The following is a 19220-nucleotide window of genomic DNA, read 5'->3' as shown; positions in this document are numbered from 1 at the left end:
ATGTGCTGAATCGGATGTTGTCCCAGGTCATGTGTGACACCTCCCACCACTATTGCTTATGGGACTTGTAGTTTTGTTTTTCTCATTAAAAGGATGGTCTCTAAAGTCCCAGTGTTCTAAGCGATGTTGGTCAAAATCAGAGGCCTGACGGAGGATGAAGCATGACATGGCTCTGCTTAGCAGTGAGATGACTGACAGTTCCCCAGCCCTTCCATTCTTTGACCTACAGAGGCTCGTTGGCGATTCATTTTTTTTGCAACGACAAAGAAACTTTTATTGCAGCTTGTGTCACTGAAGAGATTAAACACCTGGACGTGTTTCATTAACTACTGACAAACATGAACTATCAAGAACATGAGTTTCTGGAAAACTATCAAGCACCCAATCAGAATCAGCCGCCCTTCACACCCAGGAATTCTTGAGGCTTTGGAGAGGGTGAATTGCACGTGGTATAAGAGGAACACTACATCGACTCAAAGCTCACTTCTCAGGGATGTACTGAAATGCCAGCTTCATGGCACACTTAGCCTGCTCTTCACCTCCATCTCCTCAAACTGTTGACCAGCTATCAGGGCAAATGAGCCTACAGCAAAGCATCGCTGGCTTGGTTCCACACCAGACCAGGCAAGGTGGTCAACTCCATGCTCCTCCAAGTCAGCAAGCACTCTGGTCGAGCCAGTCCTAACTCCACATGAATGTTGCCCACACAACTCTATTAATGGTACTAAGTTATGTTTCTGCCAAATGATCGAGTCAAAAATTGAAAGGTTTTACTATGAAGTGCTGAAAGGGAATTCATGAAGTTTTTCAATATTTCGGAGTCTGCCACAGTACACAGGATCATTATTTCTCTACAGCAGCAAATCATGTATGTGCCCTGTAGAAATCACGTTTGAATGAAGCATTGCAGCCAACAATCTATGCAACATCATAGCAGAGTGCAAGATAACGTGTGTTATTATTCCAGCAGAACGAAATGCCATTCCTAATGTGTACGAGAACAACTGGGGGTTGGGCCCACTGGGAAAGAGGGTAGGTCGGGCCACTGTAAAATGCAGCAAAATGGGGGTTTTACCTATGCCTCTATTAAGAATGTCACAATGAATGCTAGCTTTGGGTAAACCAAAATGTATTAGTTTATCCTGACATTTAAGTCTTTTAGTTTCATAAAATTTTGAATTTTTATTTTAGTATAGGCAGAACAAAGAACATCGTCAACTTCATGTGCTGCCATATAATGCCGCATTACAAAGTTATTCAAAAACAAATCATGAAAATTTTTTCAATGATGAAAACATTACTACACAAATGACAATACAATATTAAACAATTACAATATCAAAGTGCTCTTAATTACAGTGAAACATGGAACTGTTACTCAATAATACAGTGTAGGAGAGTAGGGTCTGCTATCCTATGGTCACCCCAAATTTTTGCTTTTTGCTTCACTGGTTTTCGACTACTGAGGCTGTGGGCCTGCTGATCAGACCCCCAGCCTGCTGTTCTCTCACTAAATTAATGATACATGTGCTATAGGCACATACCACAATTGGAAATGGACTCCTTGTCAGCCCCTGTATAATGCACTATAGGTGCCCAGGGCATAGGGGCCACCAAGGCCTACCAGGGGCTGCAGCATATCTTTTGCCACCCCTGGCTGGTTCTTAAATTGACACAACTGGCTGATCACTCAGCTGGGGTAAGGTGGTGTAATCACCCCTTACTTAGATATAGTATACCTATATCTAAACCTATATCTGGACACATATAAACCTGTGAGCCACTCCTATGGAAGGCCTCATCAATCCTGGAGGCAGAGTGCGTGGTTTAATGTGAGATGGAGCTCTAGCATGAGCTGAGCCTGTCTGCAGCTGTCGGGAACAACTCCCTAAGCTGTTTCAGGATAATGCCATACCATATACTCTTAAGTGCCTTATAATCCTCGCGGTTATATAGCAACTCTGGTTTGGCTTTATCAAAACATGTCGTGTAAGGTGTCATACGATTTGGAATACTATCCCCTCGCCAGTTCTGGCGACGGGGATAGCATTCCACCCCTCTAGAGGGGTAAGACATGTTCCTTTACTTTAATGCGGTTAATTTCTAAAAGGGCCTTAGATCCACAAAATGGATGCCTCTGCCACAGACAAGAGTCTGGACCCCTGCAGCTGACCGAAACTCAGCAAATGGGGCCTGGACAAAGGGTTTCCTGCCACAGGAGGGTGTCACCACCCTCCAGACAGCAGATAGTGGATTGTAGCAGGGAGGTCTGAAAGAAACCAGACACTGCCTGGGGCGCACAAGGCTGCCCCTTGCATAATCCGGCCAAACCGGTTCTGGGGCACTCCAGCCCTCGTGCCAGGGCGGCCTGGATCAAAGGAAAGGGGTGTATCCACCCCCTTCCTGGGACCCACCCATAGGGGGGGACCTAGCAGGTAATCACGCCCCCCAGATTCGAATAAGAGTGGGAGCAGTGCCAATGCACTTCAGATTTCCTGGAAGAAACATAAGAAACGAAATTCTGGACCCTTCGACATCCTACTCAACGTGGAAGCCCGAAGAATCTCCCTTGTGGTCAAGGAGTGACCACCCTGCACCAGCAGGCACCATCCAGCCCTCGACATCTACTTTGTTGCAGTTCCCGCCGGAACTCGAGCGACAGAGATCGACGAGATCAAGCTTGCCTGCCTTCCAACAGCCCGATCCACAGTCCCTGCAGAGCTGAGACCCGTGGAGGCGACCGGAAGCGTGGGGCACGCCATCTTGAATTGACCACGAGACGCTGACCGTGCAGCCCACGAGTGACCCTCGAAGCTGTGCACCGGGGTTTGAGAAGCCCCAACCCTGAGCCACTCTTGCACCGAAGCTCACCCCTCTACACTCATCGAGTGCTGCGTGGGGCCCTTCTGCTACTTTTGGCTCAACGCGTTGGCCCGGTCACTTGCCAGCCGGCTAGTGGCCCCTGTGCCGACGAAAACTTGAAACCGACTTGTGAATCTGGTTGCTCCAGATCTGCACCAGCTCCCCTGAAAAGGAGCCCCCACTCTGACCTTCCTGGTTCGAGTGAGAAGCAATCTCCCGGTTCCGCGTGGATTGCTTTTGCCAAGTGTTGTTTGCTCCAATCTTGAAGCCGACAGCGCCGACGGCGAGAGCCTGCGTGGGACAGATCGTGACCTGCTCCTGGACGTCGTAGATGCCCCAGAGCCCACGTGACAGCGGAGAGAAGCACCTCGACAGCGACCTGATTGCGCCCGACATTGCCTGGTTCCGTCCTGGTTCCACCCTGGTCACTGCTGAGTGACCCAGACTCTGTCCCCTCTGCTTTCAGGTACTTTTCGACTCGAGTCCACCCTTGGACTCCACCGGACACTTCTCTTTCACCCCGCCTGCAGCCCTTTCAGCTTCAAGCACCAAGAGCCTGCGTGACGAAACCCGACTCAACTTCGACCCTGTGCACCCGCTTCCTGTGGGTGAGGTAACTTTGCTCCGCCGGTGTTCCCACACTGGTACACATCTCTAGGGTCTGTGTCTTAAGTTTTGTTCCTCTAGGTTCAGCGGAAGTGTCCTTAAACTTTAACTTTGCAACTTTTACGCACCATTGGTTAACATTGGTGCATGCGTGCGCTTTCCGCACTGCTCCCGAATCCCGTGGGCCTCTCCCGACTTCAGCACTGCTTGTCCTGACTGCTCCCAGCGATTCCCTAGGCCCTAGGCCTAACCACTGTTCGATTGGTATCTCTTATACCACTTGTTTAGTATATGGTTTGAGTGGCCACCCGCCCTCATCCATAATTGTGCAGCTTTGTATGTTTAAACTGTGCTTTTGATTTAACGCTTGTGCCCCTTTGTTCATAAAGAATACTGGGGATTGTTTTTAGTAATAAACACATATATTTTTATAATATATACTTGTGTGGTGTCCTTTCATTTGGTATTACAGGATTGTATGTGGTAAAACAGCTCGCTTAACACGACCTCTTAAGTTAAGCCTTTAGGCTGCTTAGTCCATGCTACCCCTAGGATAGCTTGTCTAACAAGGTTGACTTACAACCTGACACCATAAGGGATTGTTTGGTCTGATAATAGGTGGTTCCAGAATTGGAAACATCACCTATCAGGCCAACTTCTCACATTGGTGAGCAGCGGTGCGGATTTGAGCTTGCTGTTGTTTTACCATTGCAATCTTTTTATCAAATTGAAAGATCACATCAAGTACCTCTAGGTACATATAAATCAAAAGCTTAGCATATTAAGTTCTACTGAACTTAGTAGTTGTAGATTAAAGGGATTAGCACACCCTGACTACAACTCACTAGTAAGGTACAGTAGGAAAACACTTAGTGTAGGTAGGTGCATCACTTACACCACACTAGAGTCATGTCTGACACAGGAAAAGCCTCAGGGTCTACTCCTGTGACAGTTGACCTTACCCAGGCAACTTCCAGCTATGAAAAACTAACCCGAAAGGACTTGATTGCCTTGTGCAAATCAAGAGGGTTAAAAAGGGGCAGAAGCCCCACCTGTCCAATCCTGATAGCCATTCTAGAACAGGATGACTTAGAAAGGGCGAAGGGAATTCCCCTAGGGTCAGGAAATGGAGAGAACCCACCTGTAACTGGTACCCCTCAGGAGGAAGAAGGAGAAGAAGGAGAAGAGGGGGATGAGGACTCAGAGGTTGAGGACACAGAAGACCAGGATCAGGAGGGTAGCCAGGTTGGAGTTGCCAGGCTTAGCCAGGCCAACTTAAACCTACTGGGGAATGGAGAGGGCCAGCACCTCCCCAGACCCTATAGCATTCTCCCAGGCAACAGAAGAGTGAGATCCCCCTCAGGGGACTCTCATATTTCTAGTGCCTCCAGAGAATCACAGAGAGGCATGACTGCTTCTCAAAAGCTAGAGCATAGGGCCAGAATGAGGGCTGTCAAACTCCAGATAGAGAGGGAGGAGGTAGCCTTGGCTCAAGCTAGACTTGCCTTGGCAAGAGAGCAGAAATTGAGTGGCTTAGATGCCACTGGTGGCAGCAATATTCCTAAAGAAAAAGACAGGGGCTATGATAATAGAAACCTGACAAAAATTGTGCCCCCCTATAAGGAAGGGGATGACATCCACAAATGGATGACTGCTCTGGAGAGAGCCTGCATGATACAGCAGGTTCCTCAGGATCAGTGGGCTGCAATTTTATGGTACTCCTTTTCTGAGAAAGGGAGGGACAGGCTCCTCGCAGTTAGGATGCCAAAAACTACACTGTCTTGAAGAGTGCTCTTATTGAAGGGTTTGGCCTAACCACTGAGCAATACAGGTTGTTGTTCAGAGACACCCAAAAAGCACAGACTCAAGACTGGACTGATTTCGTTGAGTGTGCCACTAAGGCTTTGGAGGGTTGGTTGCAGGGAAGTAAAGTTTCAGACTATACAGGATTGTACAATCTTATAATGAGAGAACAGATCCTTAATAACTGTACAAACCAGCTGTTGCATCAATACCTTATTGACTCTGATCTGACCTCTCCCCAAGAATTGGGAAAGAAGGCAGACAAATGGGTCAGAACAAGGATTAAGCAGAAACCCCAGAACCAAGGTGGTGACCAGAAGAAAACAGACCAGAAGGGTGGAAATCAGAAAGATAAAGATAAAGAAAAAGACCAGAAGTCTTCAGGCCCCCAAACTAATAGTAAGGAGGGTGGTTCCCAAAATGGAAACAAGAAGAAGAAGAATAAAGGTCCAAAGACACCTTGGTGTAATACCTGCAAATCAGTTTCACACTGGGGCAGTGAATGCACTAAGGCAAATCCAGTCTCCACCACTCCAGCTCCTAAAGCAACTGCAACCCCTAGTACAGTAAGCAGTGGTGGAACACAGTCCAAGGGTGTAGCTGGGTTGACCCTGGGTACTGAAGTAGGATCTGGCCTAGTCAGAACCCCTACACAGGCAGTTCTCTTATATGATGTGGACATAGATTTGCCCACTGCAGTAAGTCCCAGTAACCTGGGCAAATATAGGCAGACTCCCTTAATTAATGAGAAACTGGCTCAAGCCTACAGGGACACATGTGCCAGTGTCACAATGGTGACACCTGACTTTGTGGACCCTGGACAGATTGTACTAGGTGAGAGTTACCTAGTGACCAATGCAAGCAACTCCACTACTTCCCATAGTGTGGCAGTTGTGAACTTCTCCTGGGGAGGGGTAGATGGCCTAAAGAAAGTTGTTGTGAGTGCAGACCTACCAGTAGACTGTCTGTTAGGCAATGATCTTGAAAGCTCAGCTTGGTCAGAAGTGGAGTACAGGACTCATGCAGAAATGCTAGGGATTTCAGAGCATGTCCTTGCCATGACAAGGGCTCAGGCTAAGAAGTGCCTTCCTGAACCAGTGGTGGATCTTGGAACAATAGACCAACCACAACCCAAGAGAAGGAGCAAGAGAGGAAAGGCTGAGCCTTCCACCTTGCCCCAGGTTGAGGATCAAGTTTCAGAGGAAACTGATTCTGCAGTCCAAGAGGAGACTGTCTCTGAGGAACTTGAACCTGACCAGGTTGAGTTTCTGGGGACAGGGGGACCCTCAAGGGCAGACCTGAGGCAGGCTCAATTAGATTGCCCTTCCCTTGAACCCCTCAGACAGCAGGCTGCTGCTGAGGCTGCTGGGGATGCCCAAGGTACCCATACTGTGTATTGGGATGATGGACTCCTTTACTCAGAGGCTAGAGACCCCAAGCCTGGCATGAACAGGAGGTTGGTTATACCTCTGCAGTTTAGGGGGTTCCTCCTTACCTTGGCCCATGATACTCCCCTTGCAGGACACTTAGGCCAGAACAAGACGTGGGACAGGCTTGTTTCACACTTTCACTGGCCTCATATGTCAGAAAATGTCAAGGAGTTTTGTCGCTCCTGTGTCACTTGCCAAGCCAGTGGTAAGTCAGGTGGCACAACAAAGGCCCCCCTAATACCACTACCTGTGGTGGGGGTCCCCTTTGAAAGAGTTGGAATTGATATTGTGGGTCCCATGGACCCCCAAACAGCATCTGGGAACAGATTTATACTGGTGGTAGTGGATCATGCCACCAGGTATCCAGAGGCTATTCCCCTGAGGACCACCACAGCACCTGTGGTGGCAAAAGCCCTCATTGCAGTTTTCTCAAGAGTGGGCTTCCCAAAGGAGGTGTTATCATATAGGGGCACCAATTTTATGTCCAGCTATCTGAAAGCAATGTGGAAGGAGTGTGGGGTAAACTACAAGTTTACCACCCCCTACCATCCCCAGTGCAATGGGCTTGTGGAGAGATTTAACAAGACCCTTAAAGGCATGATAAAAGGATTACCAGAGAAGCTCAGGCGGAAATGGGACATTCTTTTACCTTGCCTGCTCTTTGCTTACAGAGAGGTCCCACAGAAGGGGGTTGGCTACAGCCCTTTTGAACTTTTGTTTGGCCACCCTGTGAGGGGTCCATTGTGTTTGGTGAAGGAAGGATGGGAGTTACCTCTCAAAAAGCCTAAGCTAGACATAGTGGACTATGTACTTGGTCTCCGCTCCAGGATGGCTGAATACATGGAAAGAGCATCCAAAAACCTGGAGGCCAGCCAAGAATTACAAAAAGCTTGGCATGACCAAAAGGCTGTACTGGTAGAGTTCCAACCAGGACAGAAGGTGTGGGTACTGGAGCCAGTGGCCCCAGCAGCACTCCAGGACAAATGGAGTGGACCCTATCCTATCATTGAGAAGAAAGGAGAAGTCACTTACTTGGTTGACTTTGGAACACCCAGGAGCCCTCACAGGGTAATCCATGTGAATCGTTTGAAAGCATTTGTGGACAGGGAGGACATGAGCTTGCTCATGGCCACAGATGGGGATCAGGAGGAAGAGAGTGACCCTCTCCCAGACCTGCTTTCTCAGAACCCTGATGATGGTTCAGTTGATGGAGTAGCCTTGGCAGGCAGCCTCACTGACCAGCAACAGGTGGACTGCAGACAAGTTTTGCAGGCCCACAGGCATTTGGTTTCACTCACACCCAGCCAGACTGACTGGTGTACCCATGTGGTGGACACTGGTGACAGTCTGCCTGTGAAAAATAAGATCTACAGGCAACCTGACCATGTCAGGGATTGCATCAACTCAATAATACAGTCTCAATCCTGAATATCAAACCATCTCTTGAACAGAAAAAATGTAAAGAGTATTTCAACCCAATACAAAGTGCATCTACTTCTATGCAAATCAAAGAGTTCTGCTTTAATCACTGGCATTAAATGTCAAAGAGTGAAAAGATGCCGACGCGTTTCGAGTCCCGTAGGTAAATCAAGAGACTCTCATCAGGGCTGTCAGAGTCTGGTCCATGGAAACTATTTATGAAACAGAAAAAAACAAAATAAACTTTATCTATCTAGTCCTCCATCCATTATTTATTTACAACAAAATTTCTCCAATGAACAAAGTGCAGCGTACCTGGTAATTTCAAGTTCCAGGGCTGCACTTAAAGTGAACTGTGGTCTAAGCCGTGGGTACTCACTGCAACAAAGTGATATTATTTAGTGAAAGTCTCTGCTAATAAGGAAAACTGAAACAGAAGCCAGAAGTGGCGGTGCTTTACCTTTCGCGTTTTCACACGGGCGGCGCGTCTACTTTCCAGCCACCGATAAAAAATCTTCAAGCGGATCACATGTTCTGCAACAGTGTAAGCATCCGTTGTAAAGCTTGCACATAGTGTGTTTAAATTGTGCAGTGCGAAAAATTAAGAGACTGACTTACTTTACACGCACCCTAGGTGGGGTTCACTTCCGCTATTGATTTTCGAGTAAATTCGATTTCTGTGGAAATATATAAGCAGTACAAACGCGTGTTAGCCTGACCGCGTTGTAGCACAAAGCGCACCAATTATCTAATTCCTTCTGCCCTGAACGGAAGCCTACCTTCGTCTTTGCTTCGTGAAAACGTCTCCCCTTGGCACACAAACGCAGGAACAATCTCCTTGCAGGATGCGCGTTCGTTTCTCCAATGTTAAAAAAAGGGGTCATGTGATTGTCATGTGACCTGTGGGGGCGTGTGGGCCTGAAAGGTGACTTCTGGGAATAGTAGTGCTGCCTGAATAGAATATTCTGCGTGCTTCTCACGCTCTGTTGATTTCACTGAGGCAATTAAGCCCATTGTTAACACTGTCAAATTTCATAATTAGATAGGCTTCCTTTTGAAGTAGAGCCATTTCCACATTAGTGTAATGTTTTGGATCAATCCAAAACAAAATCGTCCACCTGAAATCATTCTCACTGTGGTTGCTGCTCACAAAATGTTCCACCATGGGCGCAGTTAGTACTTTTTTCTTTATTCGCGAGCGGTGTTGCGTGATCCTTACATTGGCCGCCTGGGTAGTCTTCCCTATATACACCCTGTTACAGATGCACACCACAGCGTAGACCACGTTCTTAGTTCTACAATTTGTAAATGCATCGTGTCTCCATGTCACACCATTATGAGAAAAAACATTTCCCTCCAATGTCGCTGCACAGGAAACGCAATTGCCACATTTGCGGTGCCCACAAATTGGTTTTAAATTCCACTGAGCTATAAGGTCACTTTTTTGCTTTGGGATGAAGCTATCAGCTTTAACCAAATGTTGCCCTATGCTTTTATTTTTACACATGGCGAAAATAGGTTTTTGGAGTGGAGGATCCAACGTTTCCAATAAGTGCCAGTTATTTAGAATGATGCGCTTGAATTGGTTTGTGTGCTGGCCGTAGGTCGACACGCAGACCAATCTGTCAAGCTCCTCCTTCTTCTTCACTTTGAGCAAAGTGTCCCTCGGGATGAACCTTACTCTTTTTTTCGTGTGCGAGAGCAGCTTTTTTGGATAACCCCTATTCGCCATTTCTCCGCAGAATAAGGAAGCATGCGTCTCGAAATCCGACATGGTCGTGCAATTACGCCTAATCCTTAGCAGTTGCCCATAGGGCAAATTTTCTCTTAGACATTGTGGATGTGAGCTTTTATAATGCAAGATTGTATTTCGTGGCTTTTTTGTGAATTGTTGTAAATAGCGTTCCATCGCTGCTGCCTACTGTGACATCCAGAAAAGTCATTTTTTGTTGACTAGAATTCAGTGTGAATTTTATATCATTATGTCGAGAGTTAAGCCAATCATGAAACTGGTCTAACTGGGTCTGGCTCCCCTGCCACAAGAGCCAGACGTCATCAATATAACGTAACCATTGATGTATGTTACTCAGAAATGGATTATTGTTATATATGAATCGTTGTTCATATTGGTCCATATAGAGCACCGCCAGCTCCGGCGCATAGGGACAACCCATGGCTGTCCCTTTGATCTGGATGTAGAACTCATTCTCAAATTTAAAATAATTGCTCCGTAGCGTGATTTCTGCCAATGACACGATGAATGACGTGGGCACCCTATGTGGTCTCTCTCGCTGGTCCAAGTATATTTCTATCACCTCTAATGCCTCATCCTGAGGGATTTGGGTGTATAGAGAGGCCACGTCTAATGTTACCATCAATTGTGTATCTTCATCGAATGGTTTCCCTTCAATTTTAGTGATGAAATCTGGGGTGTCACGAAGATGTGACTTCACCTGCACTATACACGGTTTTAAGAAAAAATCGATGTACTTCGATACTGGCTCTAGTGCAGAATCACAGCCCGAGAAAATGGGTCTGCCTGGGGGTACCTGTGCATTTTTGTGTATTTTGGGCAAGAAATACAGAACAGGCGTTCTGGGTAGTTTCTTATTGAGGTATTCAAACTCCCTGGGTCCCAGAAAGCCATCATCCAGCCCAGCCCTTGATATTCTGTGGATTTTGTCTTGAATTGCATGTATAGGGTCTTCTTTAGACGGCCTATACCAATCATGATTGTTTACATGTGCCTGCCCTTCTGTGAGGTACATGGAGCGTGGCCACAGCACGACTGCCCCACCTTTATCAGCCTGCTTTATTATGATCGATGTATCCGATTTCAGATCACTGATTGCTGTGGTCATTCCCTTACTGATATTATTTTTCATGAACCTTTTAGTTTTTTCAAGTTTAGTGAGCGATGATAAGACCGTTTGTTCAAAAGCAATTATTTGTTTGGGAATGTTTTGAGTCGGTGTAAACTTTGACTTAACTCTCAAACCTGTGGTTTCACTACTGGATGACGTTTCGGCAGAAGCAAAGAAGGCTTTTAGTCGTATTTTACGACAAAAATGTAATGCTTCCAATTTAAGTTTGGTAAAGTCTGTTTTTTTATTTGGGACAAACTTAAGGCCAAGGCCTAAGAGCATCTCTTCATCTTTTGTGAGTTGTTTGTCCGAAAGGTTAACTATAGGTGACACATTTAGTTGTTGTAGGTCTTGTTGCGGGTTCGCATCTCCCATGGCTGCTTGAAGCGGACACGCGATTGCCCGCCCCTGGCTAAAAAAGAAGAGGAAGAAGCAGATGAGGCACCTCGTCTTTTGGAATTATTCTGCCTTGAGTCGTTAGAGGAGTCAGATGAGGTTGTATCGGAAAAAGTGAGGAACCTATTCCTTGATCTGCCCTGATAGGATGTGAGAGCCCCCCGTGACTCTCCTGACGTATAAAAGTCTTCTTTAAGAAAGGGATACACTTGTTCAAGTTTGAAAGATTTAGAATCCCTATCAAATTGAGAGGATTTGATGGTGAGGGTGTTATCTTTGAAAACCGCAATTTCCTTCTCAATTTTATCAAGAAGCGCTTTAGCTTCAGTGACAGTTTGGGTATCGTTAATGGTTTTAATCAGTTCCTCTATTTCTGACTCTTCTTGGCTGCAGATCCGTTGTGCTGTCTCTATGGTATGCACCATTAGATCTCTGCTGCACTTAGTATTAATTTGACTGAATCCCTTCTTGTATTCTGTGTCTTCTATGGAGATGACCGGGATATTCTTGACCTGGAGGCCCCACGGGATAGTCCCTGCTTTAAGATGTTTTAGCAAAAAATGGCCGTGCAGTTCTGTGCGGATATGTTTTTTTTGAAGACGTATTAACTTGTCGGCCTCATTTTGTTGTTACGCTGAGGTACTAAGGGTGATTGAGGAGAATGGAGAGGACGCAATAAGGTTCTGTATATGGCTTTCCGTGAAGGACAGGGTATCTTTATCTGCCATGCTAGGCAGGAGACAGCTCTCCTGCTCAAGAATTAATCTTTACTGTAATGTGTAGGAAAGACACGTGTCTGTCAATCCCTACCCGCTCGGGTAACTACCCGCTCAAAGGATAAGAACAACTGGGGGTTGGGCCCACTGGGAAAGAGGGTAGGTCGGGCCACTGTAAAATGCAGCAAAATGGGGGTTTTACCTATGCCTCTATTAAGAATGTCACAATGAATGCTAGCTTTGGGTAAACTAAAATTTATTAGTTTATCCTGACATTTAAGTCTTTTAGTTTCATTCAATTTTGAATTTTTATTTTAGTATAGGCAGAACAAAGAACATCGTCAACTTCATGTGCTGCCATATAATGCCGCATTACAAAGTTATTCAAAAACAAATCATGAAAATTTTTTCAATGATGAAAACATTACTACACAAATGACAATACAATATTAAACAATTACAATATCAAAGTGCTCTTAATTACAGTGAAACATGGAACTGTTACTCAATAATACAGTCTCAATCCTGAATATCAAACCATCTCTTGAACAGAAAAAATGTAAAGAGTATTTCAACCCAATACAAAGTGCATCTACTTCTATGCAAATCAAAGAGTTCTGCATTAATCACTGGCATTAAATGTCAAAGAGTGAACAGATGCCGACGCGTTTCGAGTCCCGTAGGTAAATCAAGAGACTCTCATCAGGGCTGTCAGAGTCTGGTCCATGGAAACTATTTATGAAACAGAAAAAAACAAAATAAACTTTATCTATCTAGTCCTCCATCCATTATTTATTTACAACAACATTTCTCCAATGAACAAAGTGCAGCGTACCTGGTAATTTCAAGTTCCAGGGCTGCACTTAAAGTGAACTGTGGTCTAAGCCGTGGGTACTCACTGCAACAAAGTGATATTATTTAGTGAATGTCTCTGCTAATAAGGAAAACTGAAACAGAAGCCAGAAGTGGTGGTGCTTTACCTTTCGCGTTTTCACACGGGCGGCGCGTCTACTTTCCAGCCACCGATAAAAAATCTTCAAGCGGATCACATGTTCTGCAACAGTGTAAGCATCCGTTGTAAAGCTTGCACTTAGTGTGTTTAAATTGTGCAGTGCGAAAAATTAAGAGACTGACTTACTTTACACGCACCCTAGGTGGGGTTCACTTCCGCTATTGATTTTCGAGTAAATTCGATTTCTGTGGAAATATATAAGCAGTACAAACGCGTGTTAGCCTGACCGCGTTGTAGCACAAAGCGCACCAATGATCTAATTCCTTCTGCCCTGAACGGAAGCCTACCTTCGTCTTTGCTTCGTGAAAACGTCTCCCCTTGGCACACAAACGCAGGAACAATCTCCTTGCAGGATGCGCGTTCGTTTCTCCAATGTTAAAAAAAGGGGTCATGTGATTGTCATGTGACCTGTGGGGGCGTGTGGGCCTGAAAGGTGACTTCTGGGAATAGTAGTGCTGCCTGAATAGAATATTCTGCGTGCTTCTCACGCTCTGTTGATTTCACTGAGGCAATTAAGCCCATTGTTAACACTGTCGAATTTCATAATTAGATAGGCTTCCTTTTGAAGTAGAGCCATTTCCACATTAGTGTAATGTTTTGGATCAATCCAAAACAAAATCGTCCACCTGAAATCATTCTCACTGTGGTTGCTGCTCACAAAATGTTCCACCATGGGCGCAGTTAGTACTTTTTTCTTTATTCGCGAGCGGTGTTGCGTGATCCTTACATTGGCCGCCTGGGTAGTCTTCCCTATATACACCCTGTTACAGATGCACACCACAGCGTAGACCACGTTCTTAGTTCTACAATTTGTAAATGCATCGTGTCTCCATGTCACACCATTATGAGAAAAAACATTTCCCTCCAATGTCGCTGCACAGGAAACGCAATTGCCACATTAGCGGTGCCCACAAATTGGTTTTAAATTCCACTGAGCTATAAGGTCACTTTTTTGCTTTGGGATGAAGCTATCAGCTTTAACCAAATGTTGCCCTATGCTTTTATTTTTACACATGGCGAAAATAGGTTTTTGGAGTGGAGGATCCAACGTTTCCAATAAGTGCCAGTTATTTAGAATGATGCGCTTGAATTGGTTTGTGTGCTGGCCGTAGGTCGACACACAGACCAATCTGTCAAGCTCCTCCTTCTTCTTCACTTTGAGCAAAGTGTCCCTCGGGATGAACCTTACTCTTTTTTTCGTGTGCGAGAGCAGCTTTTTTGGATAACCCCTATTCGCCATTTCTCCGCAGAATAAGGAAGCATGCGTCTCGAAATCCGACATGGTCGTGCAATTACGCCTAATCCTTAGCAGTTGCCCATAGGGCAAATTTTCTCTTAGACATTGTGGATGTGAGCTTTTATAATGCAAGATTGTATTTCGTGGCTTTTTTGTGAATTGTTGTAAATAGCGTTCCATCGCTGCTGCCTACTGTGACATCCAGAAAAGTCATTTTTTGTTGACTAGAATTCAGTGTGAATTTTATATCATTATGTCGAGAGTTAAGCCAATCATGAAACTGGTCTAACTGGGTCTGGCTCCCCTGCCACAAGAGCCAGATGTTGTCAATATAACGTAACCATTGATGTATGTTACTCAGAAATGGATTATTGTTATATATGAATCGTTGTTCATATTGGTCCATATAGAGCACCGCCAGCTCCGGCGCATAGGGACAACCCATGGCTGTCCCTTTGATCTGGATGTAGAACTCATTCTCAAATTTAAAATAATTGCTCCGTAGCGTGATTTCTGCCAATGACACGATGAATGACGTGGGCACCCTATGTGGTCTCTCTCGCTGGTCCAAGTATATTTCTATCACCTCTAATGCCTCATCCTGAGGGATTTGGGTGTATAGAGAGGCCACGTCTAATGTTACCATCAATTGTGTATCTTCATCGAATGGTTTCCCTTCAATTTTAGTGATGAAATCTGTGGTGTCACGAAGATGTGACTTCACCTGCACTATACACGGTTTTAAGAAAAAATCGATGTACTTCGATACTGGCTCTAGTGCAGAATCACAGCCCGAGACAATGGGTCTGCCTGGGGTACCTGTGCATTTTTGTGTATTTTGGGCAAGAAATACAGAACAGGCGTTCTGGGTAGTTTCTTATTGAGGTATTCAAACTCCCTGGGTCCCAGAAAGCCATCATCCAGCCCAGCCCTTGATATTCTGTGGATTTTGTCTTGAATTGCATGTATAGGGTCTTCTTTAGACGGCCTATACCAATCATGATTGTTTACATGTGCCTGCCCTTCTGTGAGGTACATGGAGCGTGGCCACAGCACGACTGCCCCACCTTTATCAGCCTGCTTTATTATGATCGATGTATCCGATTTCAGATCACTGATTGCTGTGGTCATTCCCTTACTGATATTATTTTTCATGAACCTTTTAGTTTTTTCAAGTTTAGTGAGCGATGATAAGACCGTTTGTTCAAAAGCAATTATTTGTTTGGGAATGTTTTGAGTCGGTGTAAACTTTGACTTAACTCTCAAACCTGTGGTTTCACTACTGGATGTCGTTTCGGCAGAAGCAAAGAAGGCTTTTAGTCGTATTTTACGACAAAAATGTAATGCTTCCAATTTAAGTTTGGTAAAGTCTGTTTTTTTATTTGGGACAAACTTGAGGCCAAGGCCTAAGAGCATCTCTTCATCTTTCGTGAGTTGTTTGTCCGAAAGGTTAACTATAGTTGACACATTTAGTTGTTGTAGGTCTTGTTGCGGGTTCGCATCTCCCATGGCTGCTTGAAGCGGACACGCGATTGCCCGCCCCTGGCTAAAAAAGAAGAGGAAGAAGCAGATGAGGCACCTCGTCTTTTGGAATTATTCTACCTTGAGTCGTTAGAGGAGTCAGATGAGGTTGTATCGGAAAAAGTGAGGAACCTATTCCTTGATCTGCCCTGATAGGATGTGAGAGCCCCCCGTGACTCTCCTGACGTATAAAAGTCTTCTTTAAGAAAGGGATACACTTGTTCAAGTTTGAAAGATTTAGAATCCCTATCAAATTGAGAGGATTTGATGGTGAGGGTGTTATCTTTGAAAACCGCAATTTCCTTCTCAATTTTATCAAGAAGCGCTTTAGCTTCAGTGACAGTTTGGGTATCGTTAATGGTTTTAATCAGTTCCTCTATTTCTGACTCTTCTTGGCTGCAGATCCGTTGTGCTGTCTCTATGGTATGCACCATTAGATCTCTGCTGCACTTAGTATTAATTTGACTGAATCCCTTCTTGTATTCTGTGTCTTCTATGAAGATGACCGGGATATTCTTGACCTGGAGGCCCCACGGGATAGTCCCTGCTTTAAGATGTTTTAGCAAAAAATGGCCGTGCAGTTCTGTGCGGATATGTTTTTTTTGAAGACGTATTAACTTGTCGGCCTCATTTTGTTGTTTCGCTGAGGTACTTTCCCAGTGGGCCCAACCCCCAGTTGTTCTTATCCTTTGAGCGGGTAGTTACCCGAGCGGGTAGGGATTGACAGACACGTGTCTTTCCTACACATTACAGTAAAGATTAATTCTTGAGCAGGAGAGCTGTCTCCTGCCTAGCATGGCAGATAAAGATACGCTGTCCTTCACGGAAAGCCATATACAGAACCTCATTGCGTCCTCTCCATTCTCCTCAATCACCCTTAGTACCTCAGCGAAACAACAAAATGAGGCCGACAAGTTAATACGTCTTCAAAAAAACATATCCGCACAGAACTGCACGGCCATTTTTTGCTAAAACATCTTAAAGCAGAGACTATCCCGTGGGGCCTCCAGGTCAAGAATATCCCGGTCATCTTCATAGAAGACACAGAATACAAGAAGGGATTCAGTCAAATTAATACTAAGTGCAGCAGAGATCTAATGGTGCATACCATAGAGACAGCACAACGGATCTGCAGCCAAGAAGAGTCAGAAATAGAGGAACTGATTAAAACCATTAACGATACCCAAACTGTCACTGAAGCTAAAGCGCTTCTTGATAAAATTGAGAAGGAAATTGCGGTTTTCAAAGATAACACCCTCACCATCAAATCCTCTCAATTTGATAGGGATTCTAAATCTTTCAAACTTGAACAAGTGTATCCCTTTCTTAAAGAAGACTTTTATACGTCAGGAGAGTCACGGGGGGCTCTCACATCCTATCAGGGCAGATCAAGGAATAGGTTCCTCACTTTTTCCGATACAACCTCATCTGACTCCTCTAACGACTCAAGGTAGAATAATTCCAAAAGACGAGGTGCCTCATCTGCTTCTTCCTCTTCTTTTTTAGCCAGGGGCGGGCAATCGCGTGTCCGCTTCAAGCAGCCATGGGAGATGCGAACCCGCAACAAGACCTACAACAACTAAATGTGTCAACTATAGTTAACCTTTCGGACAAACAACTCACGAAAGATGAAGAGATGCTCTTAGGCCTTGGCCTCAAGTTTGTCCCAAATAAAAAAACAGACTTTACCAAACTTAAATTGGAAGCATTAAATTTTTGTCGTAAAATACGACTAAAAGCCTTCTTTGCTTCTGCCGAAACGACATCCAGTAGTGAAACCACAGGTTTGAGAGTTAAGTCAAAGTTTACACCGACTCAAAACATTCCCAAACAAATAATTGCTTTTGAACAAACGGTCTTATCATCGCTCACTAAACTTGAAAAAACTAAAAGGTTCATGAAAAATAATATCAGTAAGGGAATGACCACAGCAATCAGTGATCTGAAATCGGATACATCGATCATAATAAAGCAGGCTGATAAAGGTGGGGCAGTCGTGCTGTGGCCACGCTCCATGTACCTCACAGAAGGGCAGGCACATGTAAACAATCATGATTGGTATAGGCCGTCTAAAGAAGACCCTATACATGCAATTCAAGACAAAATCCACAGAATATCAAGGGCTGGGCTGGATGATGGCTTTCTGGGACCCAGGGAGTTTGAATACCTCAATAAGAAACTACCCAGAACGCCTGTTCTGTATTTCTTGCCCAAAATACACAAAAATGCACAGGTACCCCCAGGCAGACCCATTGTCTCGGGCTGTGATTCTGCACTAGAGCCAGTATCGAAGTACATCGATTTTTTCTTAAAACCGTGTATAGTGCAGGTGAAGTCACATCTTCGTGACACCACAGATTTAATCACTAAAATTGAAGGGAAACCATTCGATGAAGATACACAATTGATGGTAACATTAGACGTGGCCTCTCTATACACCCAAATCCCTCAAGATGAGGCATTAGAGGTGATAGAAATATACTTGGACCAGCGAGAGAGACCACATAGGGTGCCCACGTCATTCATCGTGTCATTGGCAGAAATCACGCTACGGAGATATTATTTTAAATTTGAGAATGAGTTCTACATCCAGATCAAAGGGACAGCCATGGGTTGTCCCTATGCGCCGGAGCTGGCGGTGCTCTATATGGACCAATATGAACAACGATTCATATATAACAATAATCCATTTCTGAGTAACATACATCAATGGTTACGTTATATTGACGACGTCTGGCTCTTGTGGCAGGGGAGCCAGACCCAGTTAGACCAGTTTCATGATTGGCTTAACTCTCGACATAATGATATAAAATTCACACTGAATTCTAGTCAACAAAAAATGACTTTTCTGGATGTCACAGTAGGCAGCAGCGATGGAACGCTATTTACAACAATTCACAAAAAAGCCACGAAATACAATCTTGCATTATAAAAGCTCACATCCACAATGTCTAAGAGAAAATTTGCCCTATGGGCAACTGCTAAGGATTAGGCGTAATTGCACGACCATGTCGGATTTCGAGACGCATGCTTCCTTATTCTGCGGAGAAATGGCGAATAGGTGTTATCCAAAAAAGCTGCTCTCGCACACGAAAAAAAGAGTAAGGTTCATCCCGAGGGCCACTTTGCTCAAAGTGAAGAAGAAGGAGGAGCTTGACAGATTGGTCTGCGTGTCGACCTACGGCCAGCACACAAACCAATTCAAGCGCATCATTCTAAATAACTGGCACTTATTGGAAACGTTGGATCCTCCACTCCAAAAACCTATTTTCGCCATGTGTAAAAATAAAAGCATAGGGCAACATTTGGTTAAAGCTGATAGCTTCATCCCAAAGCAAAAAAGTGACCTTATAG

Source organism: Lissotriton helveticus (assembly GCF_964261635.1).
Source record: "Lissotriton helveticus chromosome 1_1 unlocalized genomic scaffold, aLisHel1.1 SUPER_1_unloc_14, whole genome shotgun sequence".
Classification (NCBI taxonomy): Eukaryota; Metazoa; Chordata; class Amphibia; order Caudata; family Salamandridae; genus Lissotriton; species Lissotriton helveticus.
The sequence above is the reverse complement of the archived record's forward strand: the minus strand, read 5'-3'. Positions refer to the sequence as shown.